This window comes from Pleurodeles waltl, chromosome 6 (genome assembly GCF_031143425.1).
Source record: "Pleurodeles waltl isolate 20211129_DDA chromosome 6, aPleWal1.hap1.20221129, whole genome shotgun sequence".
In the NCBI taxonomy this organism is placed as follows: Eukaryota; Metazoa; Chordata; class Amphibia; order Caudata; family Salamandridae; genus Pleurodeles; species Pleurodeles waltl.
The window spans coordinates 785,280,707-785,303,245 of record NC_090445.1 but is presented as its reverse complement, the minus strand read 5'-3'; the positions used below and the strand labels follow the sequence as shown (position 1 = coordinate 785,303,245).

The window sequence follows — 22,539 nt, the reverse complement described above, 5'->3', positions numbered from 1 at the left end:
TCCTGACAATGGGTCATAAAACTGGACAGAACATTAAGACATCCAATTCTTGGCCTCTTTACAGAGCACAGACAGTGATGGTCGCATTGATATGTCAATTGTAACTGTGGGAACGTTTGTGTACAGTGTGGTAATATGTCCAACAACAAAAGAATGTACATACAGTAAAGTGGATGGGTTGTATTATGAGAGATGGTGAATTGGAGGAGATGAAATGACGTATGTCCGGAAGGAGAGAGTGATGAAATATGTAGGGTGAAAATAGGTGTTAAAAGTCTAACAAAATCAGATACTGCATAGGAATACGGAATGGTGGGGTTCAGGAGCGGACCCCTTCCACAGACTTTAATAATGTTTAATTCACATCTCATGTTTTAAGATTTGACACATATTAAATTCTAATATTTCACAAAAGCATTAATTGATTCTGCTAACAAGCATTGGTAATGCCAGCAGGTTTGACTTGTTTTAGGAATATGTTCATTGCTGTGTGATATGTCTGGAGACAACCAAATAATTACCAGGTGGCACAGTGGGTAAAGCATAGATTGTTTGTTTACATGTTTTAAGCTATGTCTTTAATTACATGAATCACACCTCTAAGAAAGGATTTCTAGCTGCACCTCTTTGACCATGCTCTTTTTAAGGCCCCTACCTTTTTCATTTCACTTAAAGCTGTGTGTGTGTGTGCTCACGCGCGCACACACATGTAGTTTGTGAGACATGTTTTGTGTGTCCTATTAGTGTATGAAGTGTTTGAAGGTGTGTGGTGATGCAATGAGATGTGTGCGCAGGAACCTTATTAGCTTTTCCTAAGTGGGTGGCTGGCAAAGAGAGCTGGGCATTTGCTTTGGTCATTCATCCACTTGTCAGATCATTGGTCTTGACCTACTACGTAAGGTATTGATGCAGATGGGAAAGAGGAGTCATAATGTTGATAAATTGGATAGCTGGATGGCCAGATTCGAAAGTACAGTAAAGGCATAACATTTGAAATGGCAAATACAGCAGGTTCACTTTTTCATCAAACAGACTGACTGGTGCCCTTCACTCAGTATAGTAATTTTATTGAAGTTTGTAGACAAACCTCTCTTCAAAGGAGGAAAAAGACAAACCAGAACCAAATCTCAAATGACCGAGGAACTGTTAAGAGTAAATACATCTACAAACTACAAATAAAGCTTCTCCTCTTGTCCACTTCCAAGCCTCTTGATCCATCTACCCGAAGAGCTCAGAATGTACCCAAACTTGATCTCTTTCAGAAGAAACCAGGAAACCTGTGTACACCAGTAATATCTGAAAGACTGTGATCTGTATTACCTCCACCATGCTGTCTCCTGTACGGCTCTTATTGTTGTTATTAGTCATCTGATCCACTTGACTTGCCGTCTGTGCATTTCATCATCTCCGTGAAGCAATGTGCTGACCATATGTCTAGGCCTTTGCTATATGCATAGCCCTAATAAATTCAAATGTAAATAATGAGAAAACAAATCCATATCTTGATGTCCTGCACCCAGCTGATAAGAGCCAAAGGACTTTTTTACTATGTAAGGTGAGTGAGATGTTTAAAGAATTCTCGTCACCCACTAGCTGTCAAGCTCTTCATACAGAAATATTCAAGTGTGAGGCTTAATTGCACTGTGTATGTTGGAAAATAAATTTTGTGGTGTAGATTCATACATTTTTCAATACATTGGACAATTAAAACAATGAAAACATCTTGAAGTGCTTGAATCGTGGTCTGCTAGAATTTGAAATCAGCTTAATCACCATTGTGTTTTTCTATAGGTCTAAAATCCATATGCTACCATGTGCCATTCTTCAACAATGAATACCTCCAACCAATACATTAATTTGTGTACACTTCTCCCACTAAAGATCACACCAAACTCCTAATAATTTAATCCATCACATATTTTCTGGAGTAAATGTATGGAATCATGGAATTGTTTCCTGTACAGCACAAGGCTAATCCCAATAACTATCAAAAAATCCTGGGTTGATTCCGAGGCAGCATCTTGCCTGGTATAAAACGCTACGATGCCTCATCAGGGGTAGCAAGTGCCTTACAAATACAATCACAATACACTACAAAATATCACCAACAGGCTGCATAATAATCACCTTTTACTTTTTTACTGCTTGATACTCTTACACTCACATTTGACAAAACTGATAAGGGTCACATCCACCACACAGTACTGTCCCGGTCCACAGCAATAAACTACTCATTACCATCTAATTGGGAATGGGATAACTAAGAAGATCTGCACGTGCCACTTGTCAATATAGTTTAGTGCACTACACTATAGGTCCCAACTAGCTACATACTATGACTGCTTCTTGACATCTGACAGTGAATACTAGATATGTGTTCATATTAACAAAGTCTATCCCTGCAGATCTTTCTCCTGTTTCTTGGAAACACTTCCCTCACAAGATCAAAACAGACAACACACTTCCAACCACACACCCTATAATGTCAAATTGCTAAGTGTTATATTTTTAATTTAAAATGGAAACCTTAAGTTCTATTTTATTTTTGTTATTAGTAAAAGTAATTGAATTTTTTATTTTTATTTTAGTATTAGTTTTAGTAAAAGTAAGATATGTTTTAACAATAGGTTGTTTGGTTGGTGTGGGTGTAGGGCGGAAAGTTTATTAAGTTATAAATAATTAAAACAAATTGTTAATTAGTTGTCAATGGTTAATTAATTATTTCATTGATTGTTAGCTATGTAAATGATTTAAAACTGATTTATTTGCAGTATATTTTAGTTCTAGATTGCTGGGTTTGTAGGGAAATAGTGTGGGTAGATAAATAAAATTAATTGTATTATATTGTAATGCTATTTGTTTTTTAATTAAATAATTTTGGATAATGAATTATGTAAAAAACCTAAGGTATTATTTACTGTGTAATTGTACTGTTTTATTTCTTTTAATATATATTTTAGACATGTATTTTTTAATGCTCTGTTTTTTAGGTTAGTAGGTTAAGAAGAAAATAATTGTATAATATTTCTTATATTAGTAGATATTTATATGTAATTAATTATTGGGTAATTATGATTTTTTTATATTTATTATATTAATTTTAATTTAATGGTATTTATTAAATGTTAAGTGTTTGTAAAATGTTGTTTGTGCATAGATATTTGTCGATTTGTTTATGTTTTAATTCAAATTTAATAAATAAAAAATGATTTCATTATTTTGTTAGTTTTTGGTAGTTAGATAGTTATGGAAGTTGATTATATTATGTGATATATATATATATATATATATATATATACATATATATATATATATATATATATATATATATATATATATATATATATGTATATATATATATATATATATATATATATATTATTTCCGTTAACAAAATCTATATTTATTTCTGCATACTGTAATTTAATAAAATAGAATTAATAGGACATGAATTTATATATCTATATATATATATATGTATATATATGTTTATACGAATATATTTATATACAGTATTAAATAATTAGTGAGATTTATTTACTTTGGATTATATTTATTCTATATATTATAATATTTAACATTTATGGCTTTAAACTTTTTATATATTGGAGAAAACTATATTTTGGTATGTTTTTGGTTGGCATTACTTTCCACAATGATTTTTTCTATATTTTTGTTATTTCCATTGCGTATAGGAACACAATGCTGCGGTAAACAATATTTTTGACATGATATTTTTGTCAACAATATTGTTTACCACTATATTGTCTCATCAAACCCCCTACATGGCATAGCGTGCTACCCATAGGGGTAGTAAGCGGTACATAAATGTTACAATACAATACAATTTGATGCAATGAGTTGAACAATAGGAACCAGTTAATTTTTGCAATTTCATACTTCAAGACGCCTTGTAGAGAGTGGACTTTTTGCTCTGCACCCAGGACTAATACTCTCATTTCATGCTATTGGCTGTTTGGTGCATCATTCCTCCTCCTATGGAGTGTTTGCAATGCATGAGGGACTGTTTTAAATACCAACAATTACTAAGAATTATTACACATTAAATTATTTCGTAGATGCTTTGTATGAAAAAAAACAATCATTTTTATTTTGTTTTCATTGCAGCTGACTTTTTTTTTCCAAAAGTAATACTATTTGTCTGGACTCATAATACAAGATGGAGCGAAAAGCTTTAAATTCCAGTGCTTATTTTGGAACTGGACCCTACTTGAAACCTTAGAGGCAGGGATATACGTGGCGCCAATTATTCCTCATCGCACATCTGATGCACATGAAGGATCTCTGACAGTGTGGCAGTGCTGGTTCTTGAACAGCTTTTCTGAAAAAATGGAGAAGCCTCTTCTTTTATGCCAGGGTCCACGTTACACTGTCAGAACCGGGAAGTCTACAAGGGCTGAACCCTCTCGGCTTACCTCTACGATCAATGGCTACGGTCTGCACTGGGACAAGTGTCTCAGCTAGTTCAGCATCCACTTCAGGGAGGTGTATTTAACGTGATGGTTACAGGTTTGTAGCCTGATGTACTTACTCTTTCTTCTTTGTGAGGTCGAGAAACTTAATGTCACTGCATTGAGTGGCAATAAACATCTGTAATGTGGCACCAAGAAACCCTTGAGAAAAGCGCGAATTTTGTGTGGTTTTCCACTTTGCTCTGCTTATCTTCTGTGCAAAAAATACTCGAGTGCCTGAAGCTTGGTGTGCCTTGGCAGATTTTTTACCCAAAGAGAAGAAAAGCATTAAAGACTGAGAGAGACCTTCTGAAGCGTAAGAGCAAGTGTGCCCTGTGTGCTGTGCCTGGGGATTCCTGCTTGTCTGTACTTAATTCTGTAGAACCCCAACTTCTGAGTTACTTGATACCACCAGATAATAAAATGTAATTGCTAAAGAACTTAGGAAAGTTCTGAAAGTTATTGGAAATTCAAGGTAAAGTAACTTTGTGGTCCTGACTGAGAGTTTGCTTGCCTCTCCAGCATCATCCACCCAGCGGAGCTTTTCCAAGAATCACACACATCTCCATCAAGAGACTGTGGAAGCTGCATTTGAGCCTGTTAGCACTGCTGTGCTTTGCCACAACAACCCTCAGGGCCGTAGGGGCTTATGGGGACAGTGTTGGGGGTGTTACACACCCCTACTAAATTTACTTTCTGGTAAATCGTTGGGTTGATGAATTTTCAACCAGATTTGGTGAGGTGCCCTGTCGGATTTCCTTTGGAATGTTTACATACACACAAAAATACACACACATGCTCTCCCTTTCTCTGTTTTGAAAGTCTTCAAAAATGTTGGTAAGTTTACAAAATATCATGCTATTCCTCACTAAATACCCCTAGCAATCTGCATTCCACTCCCTTTGCCCTGCCCTTTAAGCCCCTCTCATGAGCCCTGCCCACACATAGTGTACTTTTACATTATATGCCAGCCTGATTGTTGGAAAATCTGAAACTCACCATCCCCCCCCCCCCCCCCCCCCAATTCTACAGGCCAAGGTACACCCCCCACAACCCTAATAACCGACGGCAGCAAAACACAGCAGAAGCCAGAAAAAACAGAACCTACGAAGAGAATCTACCCAGCGCATCCTCGTGCTGAGCATCAGCTGCCTGAAGCTTTTTGAACATTGATTTTCCTTTTCACTTTCACAGTCCAAACAATGAATTCTGTCTAACTGGAACCCTCAACAGATGAAGCTGTGGGGTATTTTACTCCAAGAAAGAGACTAATTCTAAGAGTAACAACTAACGATCTGTGTGTGAGTGCACAGACTTGCATACATTTATTCGTCAGATTGCTTCATACTAAAATCTCGCTCAAGGTCCCACAGAAAGTTCTGAACATTCCTTTCTAATATATTTCTTTACAAAGACTTGCACTGAGTACTAGAGATAGGAAAGCGAATAGATTAACATGGAGAGTCAACGATCAGCTCTGGCTCTAAGAGTCTGTTCATGAGCCAAGCCTTGAAAATATTTCATTTGTAAATCATGCAACAAATATCATGTTAGACAGGGCTCGAGTCCAGGGTGGACTCAGTCTATGCACTGTTTTCAGAGAGTAGGTGCCGTCTATCCTGCTACCGAGCTGGCCATGCACTTTTAGAGGAGTGCCGTGTTCCTTTACTACTTCTCCCAGACATAAACCTGCATTGAAGGAAAGGGATGAAGTAAAACGTTTACAACGTTACAACATTTTACAACTTCAAAGTGAAGACCCTGGCACCTAAAAGAAACCTGATGAGGAGCCTCAATAAATATTCCCAAATCGTTGCAGTCATGCTATGGGTCTAAACAGCAACCAGCTAGCCGTGATTTCTTGCTGCCTGCTGCACGCCGCAGGCATGGACGGGACCCTCGGAGGAGGTGGGATCGGGGGCATGTTGATGGGAGATGAAGGGGAGTTCACACCCTATCACCACCTTTTGAACTGTGCGTAACAATGTCTTATCTGCAGCGCTTGGAGTTAGATGTGATGATCCCAGAATCACAGGATTATCTTGCTAGCATTTTAGAACCCCGAGGATCTACCCACTCCAAGGCCAACAACTTCAAACATCACTTCAACTGTCCACGCCTGAGGCACCAACCACCATATTTGTAGGTGAAGGTAACAGCTTAGAGTTCTCGCTGACCCCTCTGGATGTAAAATAATGACTAAAAATGCAGGGAAGAAACATTGTTTTGTTGCCACAGTGCAGGTGCACCCTCAGGTTAGATGCAGTCTAGTGGCGGTTGTAGACTCTGGAACCTGAAGACGTGGTTTCAAACCCGGTACCCTCCATGTAGGACTACAAGCCTGTGAACCTAGCACAATCAATGCACAAGGAAAAACACACACATTACTAATCTACTAATTAATAAACTGTACTCCTGGGATCCGGAAAAGCGTCCTACTCACTACCAAGCACTTCAACATCTGGTCAGGAGTAGTAAGCGCTATATAAATACAATTTGCAATTACACATACAGGTACAATCTTCTTGTTTAGCCCGACACTAGGTCACAGTTGAAACTAAAAATTGTGTGCTCCTCGAGTAGGCTATAAAAAAATCACAATATTTCAGACCAGGAAGTTTCTGTTTGTGCAAATGTCTTCCTCTGTGGGGTTGCTTTTGCTTGCTTGCACTGTAAATAAACCGTTATTTTCTGGTGACAATTTGAAAATGTTGTCTGAATGTTAAACAAAATATCAATCTTGTGACTTTTCTTTACTTACATTATATGTTTTTGAACGTGTTCTCTTTTTGTACATGCTTAGATGATGGCCTGTAGCAAAAGCTATTCCATACTTTGTTATGAATGAAATCAAGAAAGAATTAAACTTTCCATAAATGTTTACAGTTCACTGATACCATTTGACTTGCTTTAGAGAGGTCTGTCAGTTTCAACAAGGCACATGTAAAAGTTCTGAGTGACTACAATGACAAACAGATGTTTGGTATACTAAACCATTGTTTCCCAACCACTGGTAACAGCCCAGCTCGTGATCAATGTCACTGTTTTGACTGAGTACTGGGAGAGGAGAAATAAATAAATGACAAAAATAGAATGAAGAAAAAGAAAAACAGGCAATACATTAAAGCAAAAGAAATATATCTGTGGCAGTTCAAAAAGAAGCAAGCATTGGAAAACCAATAGTTCTTGCCTATGCAAGAGCTATTGACTTGGCAAAGTGCTTTACCATGTTGTACATCAGTGTGGCTGTTCTTAAGCATGGCTAAAAGGTGGGGTGTCATAGAATGGAGTGGGGGTGTAGTGCTATTAAGTGAATTAAGTGAGTAGAGTTTTGTAGTCTTGAGTGGAGGGGAGTAGAGTTCAGTGCTTCAGTGGCAGAGAGTGTCACAGACTGCAGTGTCATAGAGTGGAGTGGTGGCATAAGATGGAATGGGTTGGAGAGGACTGAGGAAGTCTGGTGGATTGGAGTAGAGTGGGGTGGATTGAATTTGGGAAAAGTGAGGTGGATTGGGGTAGAGTGGGGTGGAGTGAGTGGTCTGGATGGGATGCATTTGAGTGGGATGGATTGAAAAGGGGTGAAGTGGACTGGATTGCGGTGGATTGGAGTAGGGTGGATTGGATGGGGTAGATTAGGTTGGATAGAGATGGGTGGACTGAAGTGGAGTGGTAGGACTGGGGTGGATTGGATTGGATTGGATTGGGGTGGGGTGGATTAGATTGAACTGGAGCGGGTGGAATAGAATGAACTGGAGTTAGATGGATTGCACTGGACTGCAGTGGATTGGATTGAAGTGGGGTCGACTGGATTCATTGGATTGGAGTGGGGTTGATTGGACTAGAGTGGGGTGGATTAGATTGGAGTTGATTGGATTGAGGTTGGCTGGATGGATTGAATAGGAAAGGGGTGGACTGAACTGGGGTGGTGTGGATTGGATTGGGGTAGAGTAGAGTGGAGTGAAGTAGATTGGTTTGGAGTGGAGTGGGGTAGATTGCAGTGGAATGAGGTGGATTGGAGTGGGGTGGACCAGAGTGGGGTAGACCAGATGGGATGGACTGGATTGGAGGGGGGTGGATTGAAATGGGGAAGGGGCTATTGGTTTGGGGTGGGGAGGATTGGATTGGAGTGGGGACGATAGGTGTGGGTTCCATTGGGGTGGATTGGATTGGGGTAGGGTGGATTGGAGTGGGTGGATTGGAGTGAGGTATGATGGAATGGAATGGGCTGGACTGCATTGATATGGGGTGGATTGGATTGGAGTGGGATAGGGTGAATTTGATTGAGTGGGTGGGATGGAGTGGACTGGAGTGTGGTGGATTGGATTGGCATGGGGTGGGTGGATTGGAGTTCAGTGGATCAGATTTCATTGAGGTGGACTGAATTAGAGTGAGGTGGATTGGACTGAGTGGGGTGGATTTGATTGGGGTGGATTGGAGAGGGGTGGATTGGAGTGGTGTGGAAGAAGAAGATATTTTATTGTTTAGTTACTTAAAACCATAACACAAGAATTAAAAATAGATAAGCACTTTATAAAAAGGTAAAAAAGAAAAATCATTGTTCAGTCATTTCAGTTCGGCTCCATAGGAGCTCGCTTTAAATGATGGTTAAGTGTTGCTATTTAAAATTTTTGCGTTGCTCCAGTGTGAGTAGAGCTGCGCTTAACGCCATTGTAGTCCATTGTCAGGCATTAAGCCTGTCCTCCTCCTTTCGATCAACAGGGGGGCAATGTTGCTGCAGTAGAAACTTTACCAAGGCACAATTCAACTGTAGGTCACCCGGTGCAAAGCACGCCATTACTGCTTGTCTCCGTATGCCCTTTTCAGTAAATTTGCACTTCAGTAGGGCTTTTCATTCTAGTGCGAGATGATTGCAAGAACAAAGGACGTGGAGGAGATCTTCCGTGTCCTCACCGCACAGGTGGCACATAGAGTTGTTTACGTCCCTCAACCAGGGGGCCGCATATAAGGCAAGTGGTAGGAGACCAAGTCGGTACTTTTAGAAGTCGTCCTTTGTTCGTTTTGAGAAGCCCTGGCCTAGGTATGGCTGTGTTGTCAAAGACGTCTAGGTGTGCAGGGTCATCCAGGCGTGAGACCTCCGTGAGAAGGCTGCTTTGTCCTTCAGTAGTGGCTGGAGCCTAAGTGATTTCCTAGCTGCTTTCTTAAAGGCATTGTGTGGGATTGAGGTCCTCCACAAGTCCGTTAGTCCGGTCTTCTTAAGAGAGTCATCTAAGTGAATTCTGAATGGGGAGGTGTTCGTACGTTCAAGCTCTTGCCACAAATGATAGCTGAGAGTGCTTCACTCCCGTATGTTATAGTGGGGAGGAGCTTGGCCTTTAGCACTTTTAAGAGGGGGTTGTATGAGGGCCCATTCAGAAGGGTTTTTAGTCTTTTTAGTGAGAGTGCTATGGCAAGACTTTTTCCCATTAGGTTTTTCCTTTGATGCTCGAAGTTCCTCAATTTGTCAACAGTGACTCCAAGATATTTGTACTTATCTGTGTGAACCAGTCGTGTCTCACTCCAAAACCAGGCTCTCACGGATGGCTTTGACCTAATTGACAATGTGCGTGTTTTGCCAAAGTTTGCTGTCAAGGCATTCGTAGCTGTGTAGAGCTGAGTGGCGTTGAATAGTCTCTGAAGGCCTACCTCCGTGTGGCTGAGTAGTACGAGATCGTCGGCGTACATGAGGCATGGTAGCTCGAGGTCCCCAATTTTTGGAGGGTGCGAGTTTGTAAGGGTGAGTGCACCCGCTAAGTCTGCCAGATATAGATTGTACAGTGTGGGTGCCAGAAAGCAGCCCTGTTTTAGGCCTTTGGTTGTAGGGATCCCCTTTGAGTGCCTGTGCCTAGTTTTATCTGGACCCATGTGTCTGTGTGGAGAGCTATTATTAGGCGTAGAAGTGGATGGGGAAGCCTCCAGGCTGCAAGCTTCTTCCACAACCAGTTTCTGTCCACATGGTTGAATGCCGCCTTAAAGTCAACAAAGCATAGGTGGAGCTGACGTTTCAGTGTTTTTGCTTTGTCACTTAGGAGGCCAATGGCCGTGATGTTCATGATGGTGCCGGTATGTTTGGAGAATCCTGTTTGAATCGTAGGAATTATTTCCTTTTCGGTAGCCCATGCCAACAGATGATCCAGTAACAGGCCTGCAAAGTACTTTGTGTCGTTGTCAATTAAGGCAATCAGACGATAGTTATCGGGAAGCAACGTGTCCCCTGTTTTATAGATGGGGGAGATTCTGGACCCCTTCCAGGACTGCGGGATCATTCCTGTCAGACCTATTTCCAGGTAGAGGGGTTCAAGAATCTTTTCCCAGAAGGGTTTATTGTGCTTGAAGACTGTGGGTGGGAGGCCATTTGGTCCCGGGGCGCCACCTCTCCAGCCCTTGGCTAGCTGGTTATGTATAGTGACAGAATCGGTGAGTAATGAATGCTTAGTCTTTGGTGCAAGCCTGTGTAGAGGAAGAAATCCTGGTGTGATCATGTTTTGTGTGTCCATGCTAACTGATATTGGTCAGTTGAAATGCAGTCCGAGATATTTGGCCCAGACAGCTTCTGGTATATGCGATGTAAAGGCACTATGGTATGGGCGGGTGAGGTTGCATATTGTGCGCCAGAAGCGTACGCTGTTGTTACTCCTTGCATCTGAATGTAGCCTGGCCCACAAATCTTCATTGCGGCTCCAATTGATTGCCCATTTTAGTTTTTTCAGTTCCTGTTTGTGGTGCCTTAGGTTTGTCAGAAGTTCTGGATTACCCAGGCTGCCACGGAGTCGCCTTATGCTGGAGTTGATTTTTCTCTTTGCATTTTGCAGTGCTGACCTGTGGGCTTGTGCCAGGTGACTTACTGCTGCAGGAGGTGGTGGTAGCCTGTTGGTAATTGGTACCGCAAACATTCCGCTAAGCCTGGTTGTGAGTTGTTCCCATTTCTGTACTTTGCTATCGTTAGTTGTTTCAAGTTCGAGTGCGGGATCCGTTGCTGTTTTGATGAGTAGGTCAATGTTTGATTGCCCACATTTGACTCGCTTGCAATTTGTGGTAAAAGTGGTGATTTGTGCAATGTTAGTTTTCTCCATTTTGGTTATCCCCAGTTTGATGGATACTTCCTGTGGGCAGTGATCACTCTTGCACCTGTTGCCTAGCTGAAAAGAGGCTACTTGCTTGAATAGTGGAAGAGAAACAAATGTGTAGTCAATTGTGGTGGATGCAATTGTTGAAATATATGATGCTACCGGAGGCAAGTCTTCAGTAAATCTGCCATTCAGGGCTCTTAGCTGTAACAGTTCTGAGCCATTGAGCAGCATCCTGCTGATCTTTGTTGGACGGCCATGTATGTTAGCCCCTTGTGCAGGGAGGTCCCAGGCACTTGAAAGAACAGTTGTAACTTAATCTGTTGAGGATCCTAGCAGGTGCAGATTGAAGTCCCCTTAGACGATGATGTCGGCCACGTCAGCTATGACGCCGCTGCTTATGAAGTTCTCGAGGAGAGCCACTAAATATTGGCTTCACTGAGTTTAGTTTTAGGGTGAAGGTAGGTGTTTACAAGAAATATCTCTACTGCAGATGCGCTTGTTGTAGCGGCAATTGACACCGTATTGATGGAGTAGCAGGTGGAATGCAAAGGGGTGACTCTAGCCGATAATGCTAGGGAGACATTAGTGGCAAGGCCACCTTGCAGATGCCCATACTTCGCTATCCTGATTGCTGGGGTAATGAAACACATTTAGCCCTGCAAGTGAAATGGTTCCTCCAGCCAGGTTTCCTGCATTAATATGATGTCCAAGGTGCTGATGTATTGTATAAAATCAGAGTCCTGTACTTTGGAGAGGAGGCCATTGACGTTCCATGAGCACAAATGGAGGGTCTCCTTTATAGATGTAAAGCCCATCTTTTTATCTAAGGTTTGTCACCCTTGCCTGTTGTAGTTGTTGTTTGTTTTTGAAAACCACCTTAAGCCTTCATTGTTTGAGAAGAGGTTGACAGAGCTGATGGATTTTGGGGGCAGAGATTCCCCTCTAGCAGTCCTGGAGGAACTTGAGTTTACCGGGAAGCAGACCCGAGCGCTCCTGAGTACGGAGCGTGTTTCCCGGCACTGGGGGCCTGTTTCTAAAGCGGGGTCCGGTGATAGCAGGGGAGGTGGGTAGCCAACCTCACAGTACGTGGTAATACTGATACCCCAGCGTTCAAAGGTTGTACTTTCTCCTAGGATTGTTTGGGCAATCAGGCTTGTCTTCCATGTGGCTTTAGTGGGTTCAGGAGCGGTGGTGTTAATTGGATGGAGAAATTCAACTGATAGAAGATCAGTTGAATTGAGGCCGCTTGTGGAGGGGATATGTGAGAGTAGCCGAAGAATGTTCCGCCTGTTCAGAATGTTGCCAGATCCTTTGTATTTATAATGCGGGTGAAAAATGAATGGGTTGGTAGTGGCCGAATCTGGTGGAGTCTTGAATTTCTGCAGAGGATGCCGAAAGGATCCTGGGGCGGGGTCTTCTCCCTGGTTCCAACACTGTTAGGCCTGCTAATTGTAAGGTTTTCTGCTTGTGCGTGATATGTACGGCTAAGAGGCTTAATGGATGCTCTCAGGGCCTGAGGAGGAGTCGTCGTTGACTGGACCAGGGAGGGGATGGGGGAAGTTACTTGTGTGGGGGAAGTTATTTGTGTGAATTGACCATGACTTCCAGAAAGTGCAGTGCGGAGTTCCCCAGTGTTGTCCGTCCCTTCTACAGACCAGGGGAGGTTGATTTTGGCAGCGTTCTTCTGTTTTGTGGCCAAGTTCAAGGATGGAACCGCTGAGATTATTGTTAGGGCAGGTGATCCAGAGGATGTAACTTCTTTCAAGGCCCAGATGTCCGGTATTGTTAGTTTAGGTGCTGCATCTGGGATTGCTCCAATCCCTGCGATACGGCCTTTCCTCCGTTGAATGCGTCTCTGCTTGGCGTTCAGTTTTACTGTGACGTTGCCATCCCCAGGGCTGCCAGATAATAGTATGTCCCTTGAAGGTGACGGTGCGGTTGCTGTTGGAGTCGGATTGCAAGAGTTTGCAATAACTGGAGTCTCCTGGAAGGGGCCTTTTGCTCTGTCATCGCTTTTTGATCCCAGGCTGATGGTTGTGGTCTCGAGTGATTCCGAGTGAGTCTTTCCCTGGAGTAGTATGGTAGGGCCAGGAGAGGGATGCAAGTGTGGATGCTGGCTGGAGGCTCCCATCTTTAGAGATGCACAGAGGTTGGTTAGCATCAAAGGTAGCGTGGCTAGTTTGTCAACTATGGAGCCACATAGGTAGCTTGTAGAGAAGTTCGTGGAGTTTTCTTGTGGTTGCATAAGGAGGGATTTGAGGTCGCCTAATTTCTCGTCAATACCTGCTACGAATACTGCCAAGGTGTTGAGTAGGGTTACCTGAACGTCCATTTTGTCCCATTGGTAGTGGAGTGCTTCGACTAGGAGCTGCAAGGTGTTGAGCAGGGAGGCCCAGGTGCCGTCCGGATGCGGTTTGAAACGGTTTGAGGCAGGCTGCTATCCAGTTGTTGATGTGGCGCTAGTGTTCATGCTTGCACTGATCCTTGCACCTTCATTGGGAGATGGTTGGCTTGGAAGTGGAACGGCCTGGTTGTTCATTGGCTCGTCGTCTGGAGATTGCTGGCTAGGCTCTGGGGTGAGTCTAGTGACAGAAGAGGAGTCTTGAGAATATGCAACAAGCATTTCTTCCCACTCCTGTGTGTTTAGGTAAGATAGGCTTTCTGCATCCGCTCCTGTGTGGAGCTCCTCTGATATCGTTTTTACTAAGGGAGGTGAAGGGGAGAGGCCCAGCAATCCATCTTTTGATGTACTTTCCGGGCAGTCATCGTCGGAGGCCTTCAGAGGAAAGGTCAAACCATCTGTAGACTGCTGTTCCACCTCGTTCTCAAAGTTGGGCTGTGCCACTTTCAGTCCGTGTAGCTCCAGGTGAATTTGGTGGGCTGCACATTGTTGGGTGGAGGTCCACCATAGCTTCGCTGGAGTCCGTCTGGCCTCCTCGGGCACATCTGCCCTGGTGAGTATGGCAGATTGCCCCAGAGGTGTCGAGACTGTGCTAGCTGCGGGAGGTTGAGCAAAGATTGGGCTTGAGGAAGCCCCCGTTGTGGCGGAATTGTTTCTTGACAGGAGGGTTTCTGCTGTATGAGTGAAAATCGACGGAATTAGTGGTGACTGTAGCCCCTGTGTGTCGTTGCTATTAGAGACAAGGCTAGGGCTGCTGTTTTAAAAAAATGAGAACTTGGTGTAGATTTTCGGTTGGAAATTGGTGACACAATGTTTTTTGGATTGTTCCAGACTGTATCTTGGTTCCAGACTATGCCCAGCATGAGGTTGCTCTTCTGGACCTCCTTGGAGTGGGTCTGACTCGATCTCAATGAGGGGTGAGACAATCTGGGCCTCATGGTTGCAGTCCTGAGCTTGTGTTCTCCTCTTCCTTTTTCCCATAACAATTTTGTTGGGGGGTGTCTTCCTTGTTTTGCTGGACCGCATGGTCATGTGATTTCTTCCCAACAGTTCCTTCCCTTTTTTGCTTCCTATAACGCCCTTAATTTCCCACTAGTGGGGTGGTTGCGGTAATGGTAGTGAGAGTGGAGGCATGGGGAATTGACGGTTGGCTACTACGCTGTCACTCGTGAGAGCACTGGACTCCGCTGAGGTAGAGTCAGATGAAGGCTGAAGAGTTTGGAGATCTCGACGCTGGTGGTGCTGCTGCTGATGTTGCAGAATGGCATGTGGGACTCACCAGCCGTCCGCAAGCCGCACCCACCCTAGATGGGCTGCTTCCGCGAATGCTGGGGCACGCCCTTTGGGGTGACTGGGTGCAGTCACCGCACTTGCCTAGTACCATACGCAGAGGGGCCCGACCAGCCCTCCTCCCGCTGTCCGGCCCTGCCTGTTTGTCAATGCAACCAGGGGCCTGGCCGGGGAGGGGGGCTTAGGAGGACCAGGAAGGATTGAGGAGGTCAGATACTGAGGGCTGACGACTCCAGGGCACGAGGGGTACTGTCAGTGACAGGGCAGAGACCCAGAGCAGGTGCAAGGGGTGGGCCCCACTGCAGGGCTGTGGCGAGCAGGGCAGGGGAACGGGTGAGGGTGGAGGGGAAGGGGGTGAATCCAAGAGGGAGGGAGGCCAAGCCGGAGGACCCGGGGGGCAAGGGGCAGAGGAGAGGCGCGGAGGCCGGTGACAGGACGGTAGGCCAGGTGGTGGATGCAGAGCAGTCGCACCCCCACCCACCGTTTCCATTCACCCTGCACCACACGCCCCAGCACCTCCTCAGAACCACAATGCCCACAGTGTCCAACCAGACGGACAGCCTAACCCCATGGCCCCGACACCAATCCATGCACTTCTCATACGCCCGTGCACCATTGCCTCGCACCTGAACAGCGCGCGTGCAGTGTCGACCTATCCCCCTCACCACCTCCTCCCCACCCAGCGCCTCACACAGCACCCCCTCACACCCCACAGTGCCCCCTCCCTACCTTCACTCCTCTCCGCACCTTGACCGCCGGTCCACGGCACGGCACCACCAGGAGAGGAACAGACACGGGCATGATGGGATGCCTGCTGCGCTCCAATGGCATTTCCGGCAGTGCCTCCTGGCAGTGCCAACCCCCGGCACCCCAACAGGACACAGGATGCGGCAGGAGACAGTCACGGGGGCTCTGCGTCTCGGAGCTCAGCACGGCTCGGCACGGCACGGCTCGGCAGGCCAGCTCACTGTGCTGCTTCCGGGTCACTGTGCTGCTTCCGCTTTCCGCTTTCCCTTCCGCTTCCGAAGTGTTTAGGCTTAGGCAGTAAGGCAGTAGGGAGTGGTGTGGATTGGAGTGGGGTGGACTAGAGTAGGGTGGACTAGATTGGGGTGGATTGTATTGTGTGATGTGGACAGTATTTGAGTGGATTGGATTTCAGTGAGGTGAAATGTCATGGATTGGACTGGAAGGAAGTGGGGTATTTTGGAGTGGGGTGGGGTGAATTGAATTGGAGTCAACTGGATTGGAATGAGGTGGATGTTTTGGAGTAGGTGGATTTTTAGAGTGGAATAGATTGGAGAGGGATGGGTTGAGTGGGGTGAATTCGACTGGTGTGGGGTGGTTTGGATTGGAGTGGGTGGAGTGGTTGAACTGGAATGGAGTGGTTTAGATTGGCATGAGGTGGATTGAACTGGAGTGGGATGGATTGGACTGGAGTGATGTGAATTAGACTATAGTGGGGTGGGTTGAATGGGGTGGACTGGATTGGAGTACAGTGGACTGGGTGGAGTGGGGTGGGTTGGGGTGGAGAGGGGTGGGGTGGGGTGAATTGGATTGGTGTAAGGTTGATTAGATTGGAGTGGGGTAGATTGGATTGGACTATATTGGATTGGAGTGGGGTCATCTAGAGTGGGTGGATTGTTGTGAATTGGAGAGGGGTGAAATGGGATGGAGTGGGGTGGATTTGAATGGGGTGAGGTGGATTGGATTCGAGTGGGCGGATTGCAGTGCGGCGGATTGAAGTGACAGACCGGAGTGGGGCAAATTGTTTTGGATTGCAGTGGGCAGATTGGACTAGGGCAGATTGCTTTGGATTGGAGTGGAGCAGATTGAAGTGAGGCACATTGAAGTGGGACAGATTGTTTTGGATTGCAGTGGGGTATATAGGAGTGGGGTAGATTGTTTTGGATCGGAGAGGGGCAGACTGGAGTGTGGCAGATTGTTTTGGCTTGGGCTGGGGCAGATTGTTTTGGATTGGAGTGGGGCAGGTTGTGTTGGATTGGAGTGGGGCAGATTGCTTTGGTTTGGAGTGGGGAAAATTGCAGTGGTGTGGATTGGAGTGGGGCAGATTGTGTTGGTTTGAGTGGGGCAGATTATTTTGGTTTGGAGTGGGGAAGATTGGAGTGGGGCAGATGGTTTTGGATTGAAGTGGACAGATTGAGTTGGATTGGAGTGGGGCATATTATTTTGGATTTGAATGGGGCAGATTTGAGTGGGGCAGATTGTTTTGTATTGGAGTGGGGCAGCTTGGAGTGGACCGATAGTTGTGAACTGGAGTGGGGCAGATTGTTTTAGATTGGAGTGGGGCAGATTTTGATGATGTTACTTCCTGTGATGTCACTTCCTGTGATGTCATGTGTGGTGATGTCACGCACTTTGATGTCATGCGTGGTGATGCCAAACCCACTCTGCCTAACTTGGGGAGTCCACTCACTTCTTTTCTTAGGACTTGAGACTATGTTAAGGTGTCTTCAAAATTCGAAAAAGTATATTCCTTAAAGTCTTTGTATTGAGAGGTATTAAATAACAAGAGAGAGCTTTTAAATATGCACTGAGAAACATTCCTGCCACCGTCAGGGTGGCAATTACATTATTGAACGGCGAGGCAAGCTAGTTGTCATGTGTACCCTATATGTGGCCTAGATTCTGACTGTAGATGGAGCAACGTAGCATACTTTTAAGTCAAACACAAGAGAGATTTTTATATAGCGCACACCCTGAACTCACATATTTGAAGGTGCTCTCATATGTGATAATTAACAAAAAAGAGGGCTTGATGAAATAAAGCATTTGACTAGGATCGTACAGTTTGGTGAAAGCAGGAAAGCCTGGGATCATCACAGATTTTCGAGTTTCAGGATGTGCAATTCAACCACAAGATAGGTGTCTCCTTCTGACATCAAAGTTTGATGCTTTCTCCTTAATTCTTGAAGAATGAGATTACAGCATCATTGACAGGCAGAATCAACATTTTATTTTTGGCAGATTTACATAGCGATTACCTTGCCCAAGTACATAGGAGCACTTCAAAAGAGACTCAGACCAAGTTACACATTTTTTCCAGCACAGGGTGATTTGGTGAGATTTGAACCTGGTTCCCATGCCACATGGTTAGAAGATTTAACTACAGGGCTGTATTGCTTACTGTGAACGCTTGGTTCATCTTGAGCTTGAGGTTCCAAGAGAATCTCAAGCTGAGCCAGAGCCAGGCTTCTAGGTCGGGTGTGGCTTGAGATTTCAGCACCTCGTCCACCTAAACTTAGCATCTAAGACCCATGTTAATCGTTGCATTGAGGACTTTCACTGTTAACTGTTAACTTATTGTAAACTTGTTAACTTATTTTTATTCATTTTCACTTTATCATGTTTCTCCAAATTATTTGAAGTTAGTGGCTGATACATATTACTTCAGTTGCGGCTAGCTTTGTTCATAAGGAGTGGGCGGGTGTGGCGCGCAGGGTGTAGAGGTGGGAGGGCGTTCTAAAATGTAATTAAATATATATATTTTTTAAATGAACACTTACCTTTCCAATGCTGTGCCGTGCTCCGCCCTGCTTCTCTCTGCATGCTGCAGGCACAGGCTCCCGGCCTGCCCTGCGGCCAATCCTGATGCTGCTCAAAGCAGCATTGGAATTGGCTGAAAGCACCCAGCCAGGGTGCTCCCAGGCAGACTGGGAGCCTGTGCAGGCTCTTCAGCCCGGCAACTGTGTTGCTGGGCTGGAGAGAGCCTACTGCGCATGTGTGTGTGGCCAGCTCCAGACAGCCGGCCAAGCATAAAGGCGCAGTGAGGGGGAGTGCTGTTCACTTCCACTGCTCCTCATCCCAGATGTTCCACCCCTTTCACAACGAGGGGATAATAAACAAAGTTTATTATCCGCTCATACTGAAAGTTTTGCTGCTGGCGGGGGGGGGGGGAACGATGCCCTAACGGAGGAGCCACCCCTGTTTTACTTCTTTATGTGAACTTGATAGCATCTGAAAATGTGTGTTTTCTTTAATTCTATTTCTATTTGTCGCATTGTATCCTCGAACCACTCTGCCTATTCTAGGGCGAAGGTCATGACCTCCACCTGTACTACTAATGGGTGAGACAAGGATTCTTTTAAGAAACTTATTGTATGTCTTATTGTATTTGCCTTACTTAAATCAATATACATTCTTTTTTTCAGTCTCTCATTGATCCATTGGTGAGATAAATGTGGGTATGAGGGTGTTTAATAACTGTACTACTATTATAATTGTGTGCATTGGTAGCACTGCCATTAGTATCTTGTGTTGTGTTGTATTGCAACAATGCCATGGCGTGCTTGATTGGGTGTGTGCTTCCGATGTTACCTATGTGGGTGGTGTTTCACTGTAATGTGTGGTGATTGGGATTGTGCTCTTTTTGCGTTTTGTCGCAGATCCTTGGTATATAGTGAAGTTAAAGGAATGAGACATGGGAAGACTAAACCTATAAGGTGATAGGAATACACTGTGATGCCATGGCACTACACAGCTCTACGGTGCATGTTGCACGTTTGGCTACAGCTAAAGTTCTACAGGCCCAGTGGAAATCTGAAGAACATTCAAGGTCTGTAACAGATACTTTTTTTAATAATTAAAAAAGAAACTAGATTCACTTTAAACAGGCGTCTAATGCTATAATGGTGGGCACACAACTTTTGTTTTCTCTCTCTCTCTCTATATATATATATATATGCATATATATATATATATATATATATATATATATATATATATATATATATATATAGCATCTACCTCTGGAAAAATGCGTCTGAATGGTCATTTAGTAGTAAAAAGTTGAGTAAAGTCGTCCACAAACTGGGCTGTTTGTGTGTAGAAATCGGCCAAGGCGCCATCGTCCGCTGGTTACCGCACTCCGCCTCGCTACCAATCAGCTTTGACCTCAGGGTTTTGCCTCTTGAATTTGCTTGCTGTGTCTGAATAATAACTAGCGTGAAGTGTTGGCATGAAGACTGCAGGGAAGAGCGCGCGGGCTAATTATTCAAGTGCAGCCGGTATTATTTGTGTATTGGAGCTGGATTCTTCTACCTCGGTCTATATATAATATATACTCTTTTGACAACTCGCAGGACTGGAATAACTGCACGGTGACTTCCTGCCAGCTCCTTCTTCTGAGTCAACACTCCTCGCGTGCGTCAGTCGTGTTCCGGATGACCCAAATTCTTCTTCTCACCCCCTCCCTACGGCACAACGGAAGTAAAAAATAGAATCGGAGTTCAAAAGGTTCTGGAGGGAGCGACGGAGAATGTTACCAGCATAAAGGATGTTTGGCTAACTCAGCAATATCTCCTTAATTTTTTTAAGTGTGTAAGGGAGCCTCACACATTTCTGCCTTGTTTTAGCCATGCTTCCACAATACGTGGTAAGATGGGGTTTTGCAATGCCCTGGTAATGCCAGTGGGTGTCTCGGACGGCTTGTGTTTTGGGAGTGCCAGGAAGAGTTTATGGCCTGTCACGTTTACAGTAAAAAAGGCTTGGAAAGTTACAGTGAGCAACCTTTGCTGACTTCCTTCAGTAGCAGGGGTCGGTAAGGGTTCTTTCCACATCTTCCATCTAATATTCATCAGACTCATTTTGCCAAAATCATAAACTTAGCTAAAGTGACATCACACACCTCTGGACGACTTCACATGAAGTAAAATCGCATTACCTTCGAGGGTATGGTGGGACATTGTACTTTAGTTTAATTAATGTTTATGAAACCTATGGGCATATTTACTAATATTTCATGCAACACAGGGAAGCAAGCAAAGTTGCTGTGCTGCGTTGCCTGAAAGGGAGAAAGCAGAAATGCCCCATGTTTACAAAGATAAGGAGAGTGTCTGCACTCTCATTGCAGTGGCAGTCTGCTGCTGCCTAGCGCCAATGCAGGAACCCTTGCACCATAGTGCCTTACGGGCAGGATTGTCTTTGTGCAGGTAGAGACACCCTCCTGCACAAAAAAACCATTGAGGCCTTCCCCTCTTTTTATGTGTGCTGCAGTATGCAACAAATGTGGAGAGAGGAAATAAAGGAAAATAAAGATATTCACATCCTTCTTACACCTCACTGGGGAAGGTGTAGCACTTGGCCGCATTCACAGGTTTACTAGCTTTACGCAGTCTGCGAATGCATTAAAGCCCATGGGTGGATGCATGTGAAAGCCTCCCAAATTGAAATTTAACATAACGCAGTGGAAGCAGCTGCGTTGTGTTACATTTCTTTGCAAAGCCATGTAAATGTGGTGCAAATCGCCCCTTGTATGGCTTTGTATATATTACTAAAGCATCTGCGTTGTCATGGCGTCTCCTTGTGTGATGCAAAGACAGCACAAAGGCTTGATCAATCTAGGCACTAATGCCCACATTAAGGCTAAGAACAGTGATTGATAAGAGAAACAGATGTGTTGCATGGGCCCCAAAATGCTTGTGGAAAGAAAATTGAAATATTTTGTAAATGTTATTTAAATATAATTTCTAACCCTTTGCTAAAAATAAACATATTGTCACATTCACCATTGGTTTCCTGTCTTTGCTTCTTTCTCTTCACTTCTTCTAGGTCCATCGGCCTTTCTAGCTAAAGATAGACCTTGCATCAACACTTCAAATTGAAGTGGCGAAAGTGTATTTGAACAACTTTCAAATGGATTCACAACCCAGGCACTTGCCTTGATTGGCCCAAAAATTGATGTAACCTTAAAGGGCAAAGTTTCCTAAAATGTGGGCTGGTTTTTGTGCATTGTGAGCTAAAGTTCTTGGTCACCACTTTGTGTAATCCTGGGCAAGTGAATTCTCACCTTTACTCATCATAAAATTGTGAAATCTTTCTACGCTTTCTCCTACCTTCACTCCCTCCTTCCTCTCTTCTGCTCTCCCTTACTTTATTCCCCCCCCCATAAGGTGGGGGGGTATCATTAAACAGGCTTATCACAGATAGGGCGACTAGACTGTAACTGTGCAGTACATATTATTTACTAGAGTTTGTAAATGGAATGACCAAGTAAAGGGCCTCTCCTTCTTTGTCACATATATAGATGGGCTATGTAGACATGGAAAAGCGTGTGGTATTTTTATACTGAGAGTCATTGTGTCAGATGTTACTTGTGCTAGTCACAGAGAGCTGGTGTTTAGGGCTCAACATTATCAATATTAGGTAACATTTGAAATGTGGGAACCCCAGGCATCACATTTGGTAGTATTATGTATTTGAAAATAAAACTCTTACATGAATTCAGTTATCTCAGTTGGATATATAGTTTGAGAGGCAGAAAATCTGTATATGTTATTCAGTTGCTGGAGTTCTC

At 44.2% G+C, this 22,539-nt stretch overlaps 1 long non-coding RNA gene across 1 annotated transcript in view; it reads left to right on the top strand.

Annotated features, from left to right (window-relative positions):
* Window positions 1-21,661, top strand: part of LOC138302040 (uncharacterized) — a 138,624-nt gene extending 116,963 nt beyond the window's left edge. Inside the window, exons 2-3 of the long non-coding RNA XR_011205237.1 lie at window positions 19,631-19,800; window positions 20,327-21,661. This is a non-coding gene — a long non-coding RNA (uncharacterized lncRNA). The remainder of the gene's footprint in view (window positions 1-19,630; window positions 19,801-20,326) is intronic.
* Window positions 21,662-22,539: the final 878 nt, after the last annotated feature.